The sequence below is a fragment of the Pinus tabuliformis genome, chromosome X, assembly GCF_031772625.1.
Source record: "Pinus tabuliformis cultivar Carrire ecotype Pingquan chromosome X, CPIR1, whole genome shotgun sequence".
Taxonomy (NCBI): Eukaryota; Viridiplantae; Streptophyta; class Pinopsida; order Pinales; family Pinaceae; genus Pinus; species Pinus tabuliformis.
Genome location: NC_142308.1, coordinates 1,016,454,768 through 1,016,474,120, shown reverse-complemented (window position 1 = coordinate 1,016,474,120; position 19,353 = coordinate 1,016,454,768). Strand labels below are relative to the sequence as shown.

Below are 19,353 nucleotides of genomic sequence, written 5' to 3'. Positions count from 1 at the left end.
TATGGACAAGAGATCAAACTTTTTTGATGGCTACAATGGGAGAAAAATGATGTCCTAGGTGACCTATGGAGGCTAGGTCTAGAAGGGGAACGAGAGGTGAGAGAAATATTCTTTAAAGGTGATCACCTATGGAAGGATTAGTGCCTTATTCTTTGGGAGAGATGGAATCAAATAGAATTTGGTGTTTGGAAAAGATTTACCCAATCAAGGAGGCCTTCAAGCAACTTCACCTGGCATTAGGGCATGAGAGCAGCTACATAAGGTCTTTATACTTCGATACGCAATAATTGATGACTTATTAAGATATATTTAACGACAATAATCTCTAGGAACATTCACCCATTCAATGATGCAACACTACAAAATATCAAAATTTCCACAATTTCGCATAGAAAAGCAGTAAATTTCAGACTTGTATAGAGAAATCCCAACAACATTTGATTTGACAAATTAAATACAAGAATAAGCATGAAAATGATCACTTACATGTACAAATGAGTATATCCAATCATCAAATTATGCCAATAATGAAGCTCCAAGACAAGAGAAATAGATCCAAACATCAAAATTCATCCATGCAATCCAAACTTGTCCTCCAAAAGGGAATGCGAAATTCTCAAGTAGCTACTAAATCCCAATCCAAGTGATGATGAGAGAATGAATCACCTCTCATCTATTTATACAATCTCTAATGAGTTTAATTTGCCTAATTTGGCCTAATTGAGCCCCAAATAATAAAATAATGTGCAATAATAACATCCTTTGGTGACAAGCCCACCAAGATAGCTCAATAACATAAGAATGAGACTCTCAAGAGGTTAGAATGATTAATATACTTAGTCATTGGGCCTTTGAAGAGGCCTAATGAAGTCCAGAGTGTGCCATAATGTGAGAATGGACCTCAAACATAGTGGACAAAGGATTGGCCCCTTGTTTTCCAAGCAAATCCCCGTGGTGCTCCCAAGTGGGTGTGGGTGCACAAGGACATCCCCATGGGTCTCCAAGTGGATCTAAAATGGTTGTAAACCATTTATAAGGGCCAGGATGACGACATAAGCCCTCTCTTTCTCCTACAATGAGACACATCCTCATCTAGACCTTGGAACATCTACCAAGTGTATGGTGCAAGTGTGGAGTCGGTTGGGCATGGTGAACCAGGTGCACCATCCTCATCCAAAAGGTGCAACAGGAGCAATCAATGAGTGGTGTTGGGGATCCATGAAGTATTTTTTGTTATGGTGGAGGCCCATGGCTCTCAACGCTCACCCGACAAGTGCCAATGTGTCCCTCTGGAGAGCTAGGACACCATATAGGGAGACCAAGCCCCAAATGGACACTCACTTGTAATCTTGCATAAGATCCAATGCACCCCCTTTCCCTTGAATACAACAAATCATTAGAATAATCAAGTAAAAGAGCTTACACGTCATGGAAACAATGGGGCACTTCATGGTGGCATGCCTTTCCATAGTGAGCTTTGGCATGTACAAGTGTATCAAAGCTCAATAAGGGAGTTAATCAAAGACCTTATTAGGCGGTTTCAACCTTTAAAGGGGGTGAAATGTCCATGGTACATCCATCAAGTTATAGGTGGCAAATGATATAGTGATCGAACAAAGTGGGGATCAGGGGAAAGCTCCGGGCCACATGCCATAATACAAGGGTAGCTATAATAAGGGAAGCCCACACCTGGGTATATGAGTGTAGGAGGGAGAAAATCATGGTTCAAGAGTTACCCTGGCCTTTGTTTTTCATAACTGCTTGGGGCTCCAAGGGATGAGAGCATGATGTTTAAGATGAAGTACCCCCCTTTGGGGTGGGGCATTTGATTTCCCACCAAGGGTTGGGACAATCATGGGTTCCTTATTGATGGAGGGGGCTCATCGTCCCATAGGAACCAAGGTGATGGCCATGGATAAGGGGTAGAGCTCATGTTTGTATTTTTCCCACGTGCTAAATTTGTATGTCCTAACCATCTTTTACATTTTGTGGTACATTTCCTGTTGAGAGTGGCCAAATTATGTTTTTCCATTTCTTTTTAGCTACATCAACCTCTAGGCATCGTTTCAGGCCCGACCCAAGGTGTGGACAAGGGGAGGGGGAGGATAACCCTATGTGGACCTAGTGGACACATGTGGACCCCGATGGGAAAAAAGATGAATGGGGTTAAATGAGTGGAAGGGAGTGATGTATATGGTGTCAGGAAGCGGGGCCATGCAACCAAAATCGAGATTTCCCATGTAGTGTCAACCCTAAAGCTAGTGGCCAGTAAAGGAGATCCCACGGGACTAGGGTACAAGGCTAACCACAAAATCATGCAGTGGAGACAAAAATAAAAACCTAGCCCACTCTTTCCGACAAATCCTCCCACCGATACATACCCAAAAGTGTCCATGAAAAGGAAGGAAAATTACTCAACTATACAAATGAAAAGTCGTACCTTCGAGGTTAGGAGACCCAACTTCAAACATACCATCATAACAGATAGACGAGGGACCACATGGTTGGCTTAGGTGGTGGAGATAATAACACATCGAGTTATCTGGTGGCTGAAAGGGGTTGTTGGTTGCTGGCTGAGGACCATATAGGAGAAAATTTTTCTCCTATGCATACTACCCACAGGTGGTGGGTAACACTCTCCACCCATGCTCTAATCAATGCTTTCATCCACCTAGCATACTTCTTAAAGGAAGGTGGGTCATCTATCAAAAGATATAGTGTAATGTCCCCAATTGAATAATTGGCCAGTGGAAGACGGAGTAGCCTATCCAACCCTGTAGGCTATAATGTTGATAAATGGGGAAAACCCAATTTTCCAGTGTTTGGGGCAACATTGGGTGAATTTTGAGTCGGTTGGGGCAAAAAAGCCCAAATTGGGGGGGGGGGTTGCATTGCCACCCTTACATGTGAGAAACCCCATGGGGAAATCTATAAATAAAGGAAAGTTGGATACATTTGATGAGAATCATTTTGGATTGGAATATGTATGATTTTATTAAGCTTAAGGCTCTGAGGGTTTTAAGACCCCTTCTCTTTGATTAACTTCGGTGGAGGTGAACCCATCCTATCTAATCCTTTTGTCTAGTTTCGGTGGGGTTGATCCCACCCTACTTAGACAATTGATTTTCTTGTTCTGGCACAGAGGTATAATTGGAGCATCTATGATTTGGTCTGGACTCTAAATCTCTCTCTGTGAATTTTATTGTAAAGGATAAATATTTTTGAAGCATGGGTTTCATGCTCTTTTATTTATTTTCTAGGCCAAAGCCTCCATTGAAGGCTTCTAGGTTTTGCCAAGAGTCAAGAGAGTCATTATCATATTTATTAGACCCTTCTTGGGCTTTTATATCATGTAAAAGACTTATTTTTGAGTCAAAAATGCCATTTGTCACCTCCACACCAAGTCGGTCTTGTCCTGATGAAGTTGGCATGAATTAGGGCTATTCAACCCAGCAGAAGCAATATAAATAGAAGTGCAACTCGACCTATTTGGCATCAATTCACTCACAAGTTCGATCTGCAACTCTAAGGCAAGAAAAGAAGAGCGAAGAGCAAGGAGAAGGAAGAAAGAAGTTGGGAAAGACAAAATTGAAGTTTTGGGCATCTCTCTCTCACACGTGCAAAGTCTTCTAGGGTTTCTAGACGAGTAGTTGGGAGCTGAAATTCTGAAGTTGTTTTAGGTGTGAAATTCTGTAGTTGGGGGCCAAAATTCTTGATTGAAGCTGCATCTGGGGAGACGACACTTGAAGAATTTGGCAAAAACATCTACTTGAAGGAAGGGTTGACTTGGTGATTAGAGGAGGTCTTTGTCTAGGTCAAAAGGGCCTTGGATTGTCTCATCTTGATTTGAATCTACTAATGGAAAAGTTGGACTGAGCTTTCCCATAGATGGGGGTTTTGCCCAGGCTGAGTGCATATATCTTGTGTTCCTTATTCTCGTGATCTTCATACATTTTATTTTGGCAATTGGTTGATGAAAGATAACATAATAAAGAAGTAAAAGAAACCAACATAAATCACAAGTAACTATTTAGAAAAGAGGAATCAAACCCTAATTCCTACATGCATTGATTTCTCAACATGGTATCAAAGCTAAGGTGAAAGAAGGACTATTTGAAGATCACTTTGTTGGCTATCATTTGAAGGAAGGAAAAGCAATCTTGGAAGAAAATATCACTCTCTCAATGGCAAGTTATTTGAAGATGGGACTCAATCTCATGAAAATTATAGGAAGTTTGGTTGGAAGGATCATCTACAATCTATCTAGGAGAGTCAAGAGTGGAGGATTCTTGGTTGCACTTACAGGTACACTTGATGATGACAATGCATGGATTATTGATAGTGGAGCCTCAAGACACATGACAGGAGAAAGTGGACAACTTCATACTCTATCAAAAGGATCATCATCACATGCAATGGATTTTGGAAGACAACAACAACTATGCAATCAAGGGCCTTGGATCTACATCATTAAAGCTCGAAATTGGAGCGAAGCTACACCTCAACAACATCCTCTATGTCCCAGGTTTGAAAAAGAATTTAATTTCCATTTCTTGTTTAGAAGATACAAGAGATAGAATTGCTTTTGTAGGCAGTAAAGTTTTGGAAGGCAAGAGTTATTGGGATTCATGAAGGAAGATTATATAGAGTTATAACTCCATCTCCTCAAGCCCTTGTTCATATGGAAATTAGTCCCATCAAACTTTGGCATAGAAGATATGGACATATTCACTACAAGATAATACCCTCTCTAAGTCAAATGGTGAAGGGCATCCCCAACATCAAGGAGGACCATGAAGGAGTATGCAAGGGATGTGCCTTGGGAAAGAATACTAGGAAACCCTTTACAAGCAGTGACACAAGATCTAAGGAGATATTATACCTCATTCATTATGATGTATGTGGGCCCATGTCTAATAAATCTCTTGGAGGCCACCAATATTATGTGACCTTCATTGATGATCACTTTAGAAAGACATGGCTCTATCTTCTCAAGACAAAGGATGAAGTATTTGAGAAGTTCAAGGAGTTTAGATCCGAAGTTGAGACCCTAACCAAAAAAAAGATAAAAACTATAAGATCCGACAATGGAGGTGAATACACTTCAAAAGAACTTATAACATATTGTAAAGAAGCAAGCATTAAGAGGGAGCTCATTGTTCCCTACAACCTCGAACATAATGGAGTAACAGAAAGGAAGAATAGAACCATTGAAGAATGCATAAGGACTATGATATTTGATCAAGACCTACCAAAATTTCTATGGGGAGAAGCAGCCATGACAATAGTATACATACAAAATAGAAGTCCTCGTAGAATCCTTGATAATATGACACCAAAAGAAGCATTCTCGAGAAGAAGCCATGTGTAGACCATCTCCAAATATTTGGATGTCCCGCATACATTCGTGCTCCAAAAGACAAATGAAAGAAGTTAGACTCTACAAGTATAAAATGTATCTTCATTGATTATAGCCTTTCATCAAAGGCTTCTAGAATATACATCAAAGAAGAAAGAAGAATTGAAGTTAGTAGAGATGTTATATTTGATGAAAATCATGCCTACAAAAGATCCAAGGATATACCTATCGAGTCCGATGAAGAAGATGTACCAGTATTTGAAGAAGAAGAGCAACATGACAAGTCACCTACAAACCTAGAGGAAGAAGGACCAAGTGAACCTATCCAACCTACAATCATTCCTGAAACAAAGAAGAGGCCAAATTGGTTAAAATCTACACTTGAAGATGTCAAAGGACATGGAGTAGCAAAAGGAACTTTCAGAGAAAGAAAAAGACCGAAAAGATACTCAGGGTATGCAACATACATGACGAAGTTAATCGAAGCAGAACCAACTACCTTTGAAGAAGCTACTCATCAAGAAGAATGGAAGAAATCAATGTAGGAAGAATACCAATCTATCATGAAGAATGGGGTTTGGGAAATCGTTCCTAGACCTAGTGACAAATTTGTTGTCACTTCCAAATGGATTTACAAGATCAAACATGTTGTTGATGGAAGCATAGACAAATACAAAGCAAGATTTGTTGCAAGGGGTTTCTCTCAAAAGGAAGGAATAGATTATGAAGAAACCTTTGCTCCTACTGCCAGGTACACTACTATTAGATCCTTGGTTTCGCTAGTTGCAACTATGGAATGGAATATACATCAAATGGATGTTAAAACAACCTTCCTAAATGGAACCATTAATGAAGAAGTATATATTGAACAACCAAAAGGATTTGAGATAAATAACAGGGAAACTCATGTTTGCAGACTAAAGAAAGCTCTATATGGCTTGAAGCAAGCTCCTAGGGCTTGGTATGCAAGAATGGATGCCTATCTTTTAAGGATTGGCTTTGTCAAAAATTCTGTTGATGCAAACCTCTACATCAAGATAGTGAAGAATGAACCAATTATTATACTTTTATATGTGGATGATTTATTTATTACAGGTGTGGAGCGCAAAATTATATAATGTAAGAAGTTGTTGGCAACTGAATTTGAAATGAAAGATCTGGGACTCATGCACTACTATTTGGGCTTGGAAGTTTGGCAAAAACCTGGTGAGATATATCTTGGTCAAGGAAAGTACATAATCAAGATGTTACAAAAGTTTGGTATGATGGATTCCAAGCCTATGGCTACTCCCATGACCACAAATTTAAAGAAGTTGAGAAGCTTTGACTCTAGTCTCATTGATCCCGCAAGTTATCATAAGTTGGTGGGCTCTTTAATGTACTTGGTAAACACAAGACCTAATATATGATTTGTTGTGAACGTTCTTAGTCAATTTCAGTGAGAGCCTCGTCATGACCATTGGATAGTTTCCAGCACATTTTGAGATGCCTACGTGAAACAATTCATCATTGCCTAAAGTATGAAAGAAATGGAGTTAAACTAGTAAGCTTTACCGACTTTGACTAGGGTGGTAATGAGACAGATGGAAGAAGTATTGTCAGTGGTTGTTTTAGTTTGGGATCCACAATGATTTTGTGGATAAGTAGAAAACAAGATCATGTTGCTTTAAGTAGTGTTGAAGCCAAATATGTTGTTGCATGTGAAGTAGGAAAAGAAGCAGTTTGGTTAAGAAAACTCTTGTCAGATTTGTTTGGAGGGTAGTTGGATCCTACAGTGATAAATTGTGATAATCAAAGCAGCATCAAGATGTCTGAAGACCCTGTGTTTCATGCCAGGACGAAGCATATCAATAACAAGTACCACTACATTAGAAGTTTGGTGTAGGATGGGGTCGTGAAGCTACAATATATTCCAACAAATGAACAAGTAGTTGATGTGTTGACAAAGTCTCTTCCAAATAAGAAGTTCGAATATTTCATAAGCATGCTTGGATTGGTTGATATTACAGATTTAGTAGATAGGGAGAGATGAAGCATATTGGGGTAACAAGATGCTTGGGAGGACATCTGGCTGGCCTGTGATGATGTCTAGATCTCGAAGTAGGGAGGGTGGCATTGGTCTTGGAGCTCCGACCTTGGATACACACCTAGATCCCTGGGTTGGTGTTAGAGCTAAAGCTTGATGGTACCTAGAGTGGCTAAAGCTTGGTACACACCTTAGTCCCACCCGATTAGATACCTTGGTCAGGGATCTTATCTGTAGCACTATGTGTGTTGTGACTCTTCATAGATCATATCATTTTGAGATATTCCATGTACTTATGTATATATAATGATGAACATCTCCCTAGTTAAGAGGGAGTTTTGAAGAATGTAACTAGTGTCAGTCTTCGTAATTGTATTTGTCAAAAGAAAAGAAAATAAATTTTATTGTAAAGGAAAAATATTTTTGAAGCATGGGTTTCATGCTCTTTTATTTATTTTCTAGGTCAAAGCCTCCATTGAAGGCTTCTAGGTTTTGTTAAGAGTCAAGAGAGTCATTATCATATTTATTAGACCCTTCTTGGGCTTTTATATCACGTAAAAGAATTATTTTTGAGTCAAAAATGTCATTTCTCACCTCCACACCAAGTTAGCCTTGTCCTGATGAAGTCGGCCTGAATTAGGGCTATTCAACCCAGCAGAAGCAATATAAATAGAAGTGCGACTCGACCTATTTGGCATCAATTCACTCACAAGTTCAATATGCAACTCTAAGGCAAGAAAAGAAGAGTGAAGGGCAAGGAGAAGGAAGAAAGAAGTTGGGAAAGACAAAATCAAAGTTTTGGGTATTTCTCTCTCACACGTGCGAAGTCTTCTAGGGTTTCTGGATGAGTAGCTAGGGGGCGAAATTCTGAAGTAGTTGCAAGTCCGAAATTCTATAGTTGGGGACCAAAATTCTGGATTGAAACTACATCTAGGGAGCTGACACTTGGATATGTTTGCAAAATACATCTACTTGAAGGAAGGGTAACTTGGTGATTGGAAGAGGTCTTTGTCTAGGTCAAAAGGGTCTTGGATTATCTCATATTGATCTGAATCTACTAGTGGAAGAGTTGGACTAGGTTTTCCCTTAGATAAGGGTTTTTCCGTGGATGAGTACCTATATCTTTTGTTCCCTTTTCTCATGATCTTCATATATTTTATTTTGGTAATTGCTTGATAAAACATAACATAATAAAGAAGTAAAAGAAGCCAACATAAATCACAAGTAATTATCAAGAAAAGAGGAATCAAACCCTAATCCTTGCATGCATTGATTTCTCAACACCTCTACTCTCTGCAACAAACTTAGCATTATTGCATCTTCGGTGTACCATAACAGAGATTTGGTGCTTCTTGAAACAATGAATTGATGCTTCTCGAAGAGAGCGGCCCAGTTCTCGACCCTATAACCCTGTCCAGAGGCCCTGCAGCCTGCAACCTTCGTTAATTGTTCAGATGACCCACAACCCTATCCCTAATAGCTCAAAATGCAATTGAGCTTATAGGAAACCACAAAAGGTGTCTCATGACCTCATAGAACTTGTGGAGGTGTTATTTGAACCAACTAGGGCTTCAGTGCCCTAACTTAGCTTCAGCCTGAAATGTGGGTGCCCATAACAGACCCTTCTGATACAAAATTTTCCCACCAAAATTCACAGAGAGAGATTTGTTGCGTATGGTTCTTGATAATTAGATAGTCCACCTGACCAAATCAAAGATGCTCCAATTCCATTTCTGTGTTGGAACAAGAAAATTAGGTGCCTAGGTAGGGTGGGATCACCTCCACCGAAACTAGACAAAAGGACTAGATAGGGTGGGATCACCTCCACTAAAGAGAAGGGGTCTTAAAACCCTCAAAGCCTCAAGCTCAAGAAAATCAGATATATTCCAATCCAAATTGATCCTCATGAAATGAATCCAACTTTACTTTATTTATAGATTTCCCCATGGGGTTTTTCAAATGTGAGGGGTGGCAATGCAACCCCATATTTGAGCTTTTTTCCCCATTCAGACCAAAATTCACCCAATGTTGCCCCAAACTTTGAAAATTTGGGTCTTCCCCCTTTATCAAGACTATAGCTTACGGAGTTGGATAGGCTAATCCGTCCTCCCTTGGCCAATTAATCAATTTGGGACATTACAGTCCCCCCTTCCCAACATTTTTTGTCCTCAAGCAATGGTCAACCTGGGTGCTGCAAAATATGTACTCCTATCTTCAAGAATGAGGACCTCTCTTGGTTGGACATCCTTGTCTTGTGAGTTGTCTAGAGAGGACCATGACTGGATGGTTCATGCAACCCACCATTTGAACTAACACCATCTTCTGTCATTATACAAGCTGATTCTTTTAGCAAGGAAAATCCAAAGAATTTGGAATGGCATTCTTCTTTCACTTTGTTAATATATTTCCTGAGGGCAAGGTGCTTTTGAAGCAATGTGATGTTGCCTAGAACATAAACACATGGTTTCCCTCGAGGAGATTTTTGAGAAATTCCTTACTTCTCTTGAGGTATCTTCAATATTTTCTGACAAACAAGGGCAAGTTGAGGAAGTCTTCCATTTGGCAATTGTTTCCATTCTTTTGGGGGTAGCACTAGCACTGAGCAGTTTGCGAGGGACTCTGTTCAGAAGGAAAAGGTACTAGTGTCTTCCCTTGGAATGCCTAATATGTGGATGACTAAAAGTCAGTTTCTTTGAAAAAGCAAAGAACTCTTGAGGTATCTTCAGTATTTTCTGACAAACAAGGGCAAGTTGAGGAAGTCTTCCATTTGGCAATTATTCCCATTGTTTTGGGGGTAGCACTAGCACTGAGCAGTTTGCGAGGGACTCTGTTTAGAGGGAAAAGGTACTAGTGTCTTCCCTTGGAATGCCTAATATGTGGGTGACTAAAAGTCAATTTCTTTGAAAAAGCAAAGAACTATGTTATTTTTGTTTATATTTTATCCAAATGCATAGATTTTAGTTTACCTTAATTGACACAACTTAGGCTTGATATTTATAAATACGACAATCTCACTGATATTACTTCCTCAAAGTGTAAGCTAAGGTGTCACTTGTTGTAAATGAATGTACATTCTTGCAGTGATAGTTCCTAGCTTCTTGAAACAATGCCACTAGTATTAGAATGGCTAGTGGCCTTGAGGTTGGAATTTTTTGGTTTAAATGCCCCAATGATCATTGGAGTCAGTGAAACTAGCTTGTTAGACTAGTTTTGGGGGCTTTTGGGCTGAACAAACCCCTCAAATCGAACATGACTAGTTTTGACCAATTTGAACCGTTCAAAACTGACTAATTCAGGCCAAAACTAGTTAGAACCAACTAGGTTTGATTTGTCTCTAGTGTGCTTCCTTCACCCAAAAGTGGGAAAAAAAAACTAAAACCCTAAAGCTACCCTAAAATCTATTTTTGATCTATTTAATGATGCCCCCCTTCTATCATGAATGGACTTATCTTGGATAACTTGTGACCACATCCATAGCCACAAGATAAGGATATTGGTATCAAATCTTCAAGGGCATTGAGTCAAGATGTCAAGCATACCCATGCAAAGAATGTAGAGGAACTAGATGCAAATGATTATGTTGTTTGACTTTATTGTAGACCATAGTATGATTTAGTTTTGGACTTTTGCAAACCATTTAGAGGGTCAATGTGAATATATTTGGGTTCATATATGTATTGTACTCGGTACCAATTTGTTATACACTCTTACAATACTAAATACAAAAGAAAACTTTGCATGTTTGTGCCTATGTCTAATGGTTTGGATTCACATGGATGTATGTACATGAATACACACACACATAGAGAGAGGAACTAGATGCAGATGATTATGTTGTTTAATTTTGTTATATATTCACATGGATATACATCCTTGATCTAGAAAACTATGGAAGAGGGGGAAATCCACGGGAAATTGGCAAGGTACAACATTCTCACTTAGAATGCACAATATGTGAGCAAGTTGTTAAATTATGAACCTAGGGTAAAATTCCAATTTGGACAACTTATTTGATGGAGATGATTGCATTGAATTCCTCTTTTCGAGACGACCAAAATCGACCTAAAAATCATCAAATTTGGACAAGGGAAATTGTACTTATGAAGAAAAACCCACATATGCACATTTGGACAAGGCAACCCTAAAGTAAACTGGACACCCTTGGAAGTCTATAAATACAAGTGACTCAAGCTCATTTGGACATCACCAAGCATCTTCGTCTTCTCTTCTTCATTGATTGGTTCGCACAGGTCTGAGGCTGGGACGACAAAAAAAGTTTGCAAAGGTCTGAAATTACAAGGTCCGAGCTCTCATCTATTTTTAGGGTTTTGGCTTACAATCGTTGGCTTGCATGCTCAAGGGAGCGACGAGAAGCATTCAGTTTCTTGCACAGCTCCTCCTCCATGTGACCGAGAAGTTTAACCGTTGACCGTAGTTGACCGCAAACAAGAAAAGTTATCTTTGATATATTTTGATGCTGGAAATATATTTCTGAATGTTATTGGGTTGTTGGATGATATTGCATTTGGCTCATTGTACTCTATGCTGAACATTTTATGACAATCTAATAGAAGAAGAATTTCAAAGGGTTTCCCCCCTAGTGGGGTTTTTTCCCTGGTCTTTGACCAAACCTAGTGTCTCTTGTCGATGTGTTGATTGTCTCCTTTGTCATTGCATTTATTATTCTATCTTCAATTATTATTGATGATTGTAAAGACTATTTGTAATTGGAAAGATTGCTAATTGAAGTATTGAATTGGGCTAAAGCTAAGTTGCACGAAACGGGGAAACGGAAACGAGTTTCCGAAACGGGAAGCGATACGAAACGCAACCTCCCCAAATTTTGGAAACGGGGAAATGCAAATATATATATATATATATATATATTAAAAATATTTAAAAATTATTATTATATATATGTGCAATCATAAAGCATTAATGATACATTATAATTAAATTTAAACATTAAGATTAAATTTACATCACATTTACTCATAAGTCATGAATGATCACATAATGAAAATAAAAATATAGGAAAATCCAAAAGCAACCTTTATTATATATCCAAGGGCAAAATCTCAAAATCAGCCTTTATTTATATTAGTATATGAGGCTGCAAGTACAATAAAGACTATAAGGCTGCAAGAACTATAGAGACAAGTCACAAAAGACTAATCCTCATCATAACAATCCTCATCAAAAATAGAAGCAGCACAATGCTCAACAGTGGATGGTAGTGCTGAAGAAGATGATGCACCAATTCCACTTCCAGATTCGGCCTCAATAATCAGGGCAGCAAGAGAGAGATCCAAATCAGGATTTTCTGCATCCACATCCCATTCTTTAGAAGGACCACTGTTGTATTCTGGACCCCTACGAGATGCAAGGCGAAGGTTGGAGTGCACATAAACAAGATCCTCTGCTTTCTGTGAGCCCAACCTATTGCACTTCACTGAATGAATAAAACCATAAGTGCTCCAATTCCTTTCTGCTGATGAAGAGCTTGCCACTTGTGAAAGAATACGAATGGCAAAGTTTTGCAAATGTACACCATTTGCTCCATAACAAATCCACCACCTAACTGGATTCATGGTGCTTCTCTCCTCCAAAGTTGATATATCTGCATAATCATCTATTCCTGCAGCAAAACTGGCAAATTCCTCCTTTACCTCCCTATGTAGATGAGAAGGAAACATTCTCATAAGGGCTTTTTTCACCCCAGTAGCCACCTCTCTATCCTTATGGGGTGCCTTCCTCTTCCCATTGCTTTTAGCAATAAGCTCCTCATCATAAAATTTGGGGTTCAAAGCATGTGCTAAAGTGTGCAATGGAGTATTGAAATTGTTCCACCTATCAACAATGATTTTCTTGATCAAACCAGCAAAATGATCATCAACAAACAAAAGTTGTGGAGACTCCTGCGAAATGATTTCCATAGTTTTCTCAACCATGGAATCCATGCCATCATATACCTCTCCCAAGAAAGGTTGGTCAGTGTCAGCACTCCGGAGAAGCTCAAATGCAGGGGTTGTGAACTTTAGCAAGAAATCTACCTTGCTCCACCAATCCTCATCTAGGCACAATCTACGCACCATAGATCCCCGCTCTGAATCTGCTTGTCTCCACTCAATCCAAAGTTGACTCACCACCATAGAAACTAATGCATGCTTAACCTCAACAAGGCGGCGCAACATCACGAAGTTTGAGGCATATCTTGTCTCAGCAACTTTTAACAACTCCAATTTCGAGTACTCTCGAAATATGGCCTGAGACTGGTGGTGGTTGGTGATGAATTTGATAATCTCCCTTGCTTCCCCTATGAGTTCCTTTATCCAGGAAACTTTGTTGTCGATCTCCTCTAAGATCAGATTCAGATTATGGACAATGCATGGTGTCCAAAAGATGTGGTCATACCTCCCCTCAATAATTAAACCTGCATCTTTGCAAACCGGTGCATTATCCGTGATAACTTGCACCACCTTGTTAGGCCCTATTTGTTCAATAGCTTTTATAATAACATCAGCAATGCACTGTGCATCTTTCACCTCTCCTGAGCAGTCTTCTGCCTTGATAAACATTGCTCCTTTGGGGGAAGTAGCAATGATATTTATCAATGGTCTGCGCCTTATATCTGTCCAACCATCTGAGACTATGGTAACCCCAGAGCTACTCCAGGAAGAACGAATTGGAACTAAAATGTCTTCCACAAGGTCCTTCTCATTTTTGAGAAGCTGGGTTCTGACTTTCTCATAGTTGGGCCCCTTGTACCCTTGAGGAGCTTTGTTAACTACCCTTATCATATCTTGCCAGTAAGGAGAGCGAACAACATTGAATGGGATACCACATGCATAAATGCACCTAGCCACTCTGGAATCAGTTTCTTCTCTTGCTTGCACATTCACCAATCTAGCAATTCTGCTATCCTGAACTGAAGGGGATGCCCCTGGGCCTCTGGTATTTTTGGGTGCTGGTTGTTCATGTTGTTGAGTGTGACCAGCTCTCCTCTTTCTTGCTTCAGCTACAATCCTTGGCTCAATGTTAGATGGAGCTTGAGTAAGGTCATCATGCCTTCTCTTAGTACCATCCGCCTCATCTTGCTCTCTTTGATATGCCCTCCTTGCCAACGGATCTGATGTTTTTGTGCAACCTGAAATCCCCTGTCCTCCTCCATGCAATAGATGTGCCTTCACTCTTGAGTAGGAGCCCTTGTACGTATTATTGCAAAGATTGCATCGCCATTCCCATGAGCCACCACCTCCACATCTTTGAAGCTTCATCACATGCCTCCAAAGAGGATAATATTCAGCCCTTGGGTTGGCCCTAGGGCTTGAACTTGCAGCTGCACTTTGGCTGGAAGCCATTGCTGCAAAAATAAATTAAAAAAACAAATCTGTAAATAAAAAAGTTAAATAATAAAAACGTTTTTCATATTTTTGGCTGTATAAACCCTAGAAAAATTGAAGAAATAGTAAGAAAAAACTAAGAAATGAATGTGGCTTACCCAAATTAATTTTCTATGGCTGAAACTACCCTAAAATGCCAGAAAACGGGAGAAATATGGTTGTAGCTGAGCCAAATCTGCTGCAAAAATAAATTTAAAAAACAAATCTATAAATAAAAAACGTTTTTCATATTTTTGGCTGCATAAACCCTAGAAAAATTGAAGAAATAGTAAGAAAAAACTAACAAAATGAATGTGGCTTACCCAAATTAATTTTCTGTGGCTGAAACTACCCCGAAATGCCAGAAAAGAGAAGAGAAATATGGCTGTAGCTGAGCCAAATCTGCTGCTACTGAAATCTCCTGCTGAAATCTCTTTCTCTTGCTGCTGAAATCTCTTTCTCTTGTTGCTGAAATCTACTTTGCTCACTGCTCAAAACACCCTAGCTGAAACAACTGTCAGTCTCCAAGAGAAACGACTTGCTGAATAGTGTGATGAGAGAATGAGACAAACTTCTCTTTTATAAGTTTAGAATAGGCTTCTAGAATTTACTGGAAACCTAAAAAAAAATTAAAAACAAATTTTAAAAAAATTAAAAAAAAACACACACATTACAACTGGGAAACGTGGCTTGTATGGCCGGGAAACGCGTTTCCGGCCGCACTGCCACGTTTCCGTTTCGGGAAATGTGGCAGTACGGTCGGAAACGCGTTTCCTAGCCATACCAAACGCGTTTCCGCGTTTCATACCGGTTTCCAGCCGGAAACGGGCCCCCCCCCCCCCACGTTTCCTGCAACATAGAGCTAAAGAAATTGATACAACATAGAACAATCTGAAAATTTAACACAAGTGAGATGATTATATTTCTCTAAAAATGAATGAAATAAGAAGTAATACTAATACAACTCCTCTTTCTTGTTTTTCCATGTTTTTTCTAGATCAGCCTCAAATTAATGTTGATAACATCGCCGACTTTTTGGCCCGAAAAATTTGTCATGCCATAACCTAAAAATTGCCAAGCCGATGAAATTTGTCAGGCTTTAAGCAATTTTGGGTTTTCTTTTTTTCATTCGTGTTTCTTGGTTGTTGGAGAAGGAAGGAAGGAGGGTTTGTGTTCATCATCGCTAATTGTGGAGATAGCTAAACAGCCATCATAATCACCATCAAGGAGTTTTTCAGTCGAGAAGGATTCAATTTCATTTGCCCACTGGCGTTGAATCTTCCATTCATAGTTATGTATTTAAATCCCACCATGTTAATGCTATCTTTTCATATAGATTTATGCATACTTTCTTGCCTACATTTTGCTTCTTTTTTAATCATTTTGCCATGATTTTCATGCCCATAAAGCAATATTAGGGTTTTTTTAATGGGATAGTAAGCTTGATTTTAATTTTTTATCCACCCTCTTATTGTCATTTTTTATTGCTAATAGTTTAATCTAGAGTTCCAATTTTTGAACCAATAGGTTTTTTTTGTTTTGTTTTTTGTTTTTGTTTTGTTTTTTGTTTTGTTTTTTTGTTTTTTTGTGGTTTTTTTTGTTTTTTTTCTTTTCTAGTGAGGGATTAATGTCATTTTCTTGTGTTTTTGGTGCCTCGTGTTTGAATTTTGAAGTGGTCTATTTCCATAGAAAATATGCCAAAGGATTTGGACTCATTTTGGAAATATGGGGAACCTAAAGATGGTAAAAACTAGCAATGATTGAAATCAAAATTGTGTGGGCAGCATATGACAAGGGGGATTAGCAGGTTGAAATACCATTTAATTAAAATCCCCAAGCATGATGTTGGGATTTGTCTTCAAGTTGGTCCGAAGGTTATGAGAGTTGCAGAAGATTCAATTCACGCAAAGGATAGAAAGAAAGAAGAGGCAGTTGCAAACAAGGTTGACTGTCTGTTGATTTGTGGTAGCATCGGATGTGCTCTAGCCACGAAATTTGGTGGAGAGGTTGGGGCACATGAGATCTCCAATACCCAGAAAGGGTTTGGGCAGATTCTAAATAGTTTAGGAGATATTAAAATAATTAATATTTTTAATGGAGTCCCTAAGTCTAAATTTAGGGAAATTAAAATATTAATGTGGATTAATATAAAACTGTGTTAGAATGGTCCAAAAGACATGGATCAAGCCAGATCTAATCTTAGTTGTCAATTAGGAACTTAATCTTGGTCGTTGATATGTCAACGAGAAAAGTATAAGAGGAAGCTTGAGGGTCACTTGGAGAGCACACCAGATGATTAGTCATTATATTCTCTAGAGCGGGGTTTGCTAAGAGAGATAGAATCAGTGATCGGAGTTGCAGCTAAGGGGCAGTGAGTATAGAGACGCAGAGATAGTGCCGGGAGATCAGCGTAAGAGCCAGAGAGAGTGACGCAGTAGCAACCAGGGCCGCACAGAGGCAGCTAGGAGCTGCGTAGTGCTTCAAAGAGGCCAGCGTCGCTGACGCAAAGGGCCAGAAGGCTGACGCGGGGCCTCCTGAGGCTGACGCAGGACCAGCGCTGGGCAGAGAGACGCTGACGTAGTCCAAAAAGGCAGACGCTGGGGTTTCTGGGGCAGATTGGAGCTGAGGAGCTGCCAGAGAGTTTATCCGGGGTTTTAGCCGGGACATTTGTCTCAGACTGAGAGGTACTACTGCCAAGGGCATTCTCTGTTGGGTAAGTCGGATTTGGCACCCGGATTGTACTTTGAAATTACTTAATAAGAAAACCCTCAGATAACTGCACCGGTTTTCCAGCATTGGGTTTTTCCGGGGACATTGGTCCAAAAATAATGGTGTCATTTTGTGTGCTTGTATCGATTTCCTTCAGTTGATGATCTGTAATATGTTGAGCATGCACTAGTGTTTATTTTCAGTATTTACATTGTAAATGTAATATCCCTTATCAAGAATATACCCCAAACTCAAGCAAACTCCAAACAAAGATGGACTAGGAGGGCATTTACCAGATATGTTGCCTCTAAAAAGAGGACGAGATCCAGAGGCTACTTGGCCCTTTCCAAACTCTGTCTAAGAGTATAAGAGAAACACCCAACTGGTATAATAGCCAAGAATGCTCAAAGAGGTACAAATAACAATGATGCAAAGTATAACAATAAAACCATAAGCAGATACTCAAGAAATGCAGAGAGAATGCTAAGCCATTTTATTATACTGAGTAATAGAATGAGTACAGGAGGTGATCAGGAAGATGGCACCTCAACTTGCACAAGGCAAGTGAAGAAATACACTCAGAATAGCAAAGGAATGGCCCCTCTCTGAACTGCGTTCCAGCTACTGGAGAACTGTTGTGCTGCTGCTACTGCTAGAAATCAAATGAGGATTTGGGGCTGCTCCCCTCCTCAAAAAAGGCTGAAACTCTGGGATCAGACTCTACTCAAGAAACCCATGAAAGCCCAGAAAGCGTTTCTGGAATGGCCGACCCCCAAAAATCACCCCCTTGGGGTTCTGCGCACTCTCAGTGCTCTACGTTGCCACTGAATGAAACCCTCCAAAAATATAATTGAAATCCCTGCCACAAACTCTCCAAATGCAAGGGCTGATCCCCTGCTCTATCTCTCAGCAAAAATTCCTACTGCAAACCCTCAAACCAGAACTGCGTCCCTCTCTCAGTGCTGCGTAGTCCTCCAGAACTGCGTCCCTCTCTCAGTGCTGCGTAGTCCTCCAGAACTGCGTCCCTCTCTTAGTGTTGCGCAGTCCTCAAAAATGCTGATAAAATTGTTGCTGAAATGCTGATGTATCTACTGCTGAAATGCTAATGGAAATACCTTGCCCGAGCAGGCACTCGAAGTCCCCCAGGGCTAAGGGTGAGATCTCCGAACAGAGACACTCAACGCACTAAACAGTGCTGCAGACTAGCTAAACAGCCAGTGTGCTCTAAGTCGAAATGACTAACACAAATGATCATAACTGGATGATCCAAATGAGGGGGTTCCTCTCTCTTTTATAACCCTTGCCTCTCTCAATCCCAAGGCTCACCTCCTCCTACGTGATTCCCCTCTTGCCACGTGTTTTTCCCTTCCTGCGCAGTTCCTCCATGTGTCTGTGTGAGCTCCATTTCTGCGTCCCCCTTTGGCCCCCCCTTTAAGTCACAACGTTGTGCTACTAGGAAGTGACTTTTTATTCTAAAAGTGAGTTATGTCCCCCTTCCTCACTTTTTTATTTACAAATAACTATAGAAGGCAAAAATTGAACAAAACCGAATATTCCAATTAGCCATGGCTAATTAGGAATATTACAGTAAATAACTTGTTAAGTAACAGAACAAGTAGGTAGGAATAAATCAGTAAAGTGCATGGAGGGTTTCTAACTGGTAGACTTAGAAACTTCAGCATGGTATCAGAGTGTGGTTGCAGATCACAGGAGAACTGAGGACATCAGTCGAGTGGAGCAATAGTAGCAGAAAACTGTTGTCCCGAGTGACAGAAGTTGTTCCTAGCAGAGCAGCAACAAGGGAAGGGTGACGAAGTGCCTGCGTCATCAAGGGTCAGTCAGGAAGAGGCAGTGCAGAGGCCAAGGGAGGCTCACGC

General features: G+C 39.9%; 1 protein-coding gene across 5 annotated transcripts in view; it reads right to left on the bottom strand.

Moving 5' to 3' along the window:
- Positions 1 to 19,353, bottom strand: part of LOC149143192 (putative mitochondrial import inner membrane translocase subunit TIM21) — a 376,722-nt gene that overhangs the window by 350,432 nt on the left and 6,937 nt on the right. Inside the window, exon 1 of one of the 5 annotated variants that reach the window (XM_089453287.1) lies at positions 15,091 to 15,224. The exons of 3 other annotated variants lie outside the window; for them this stretch is intronic. The gene's annotated coding sequence lies outside the window, so the exon portion shown is untranslated. Of the gene's footprint in view, positions 1 to 5,297; positions 5,432 to 15,090; positions 15,225 to 19,353 lie in introns of those variants that run through there. One more of the 5 variants, XM_089453286.1, reaches the window with a different exon arrangement.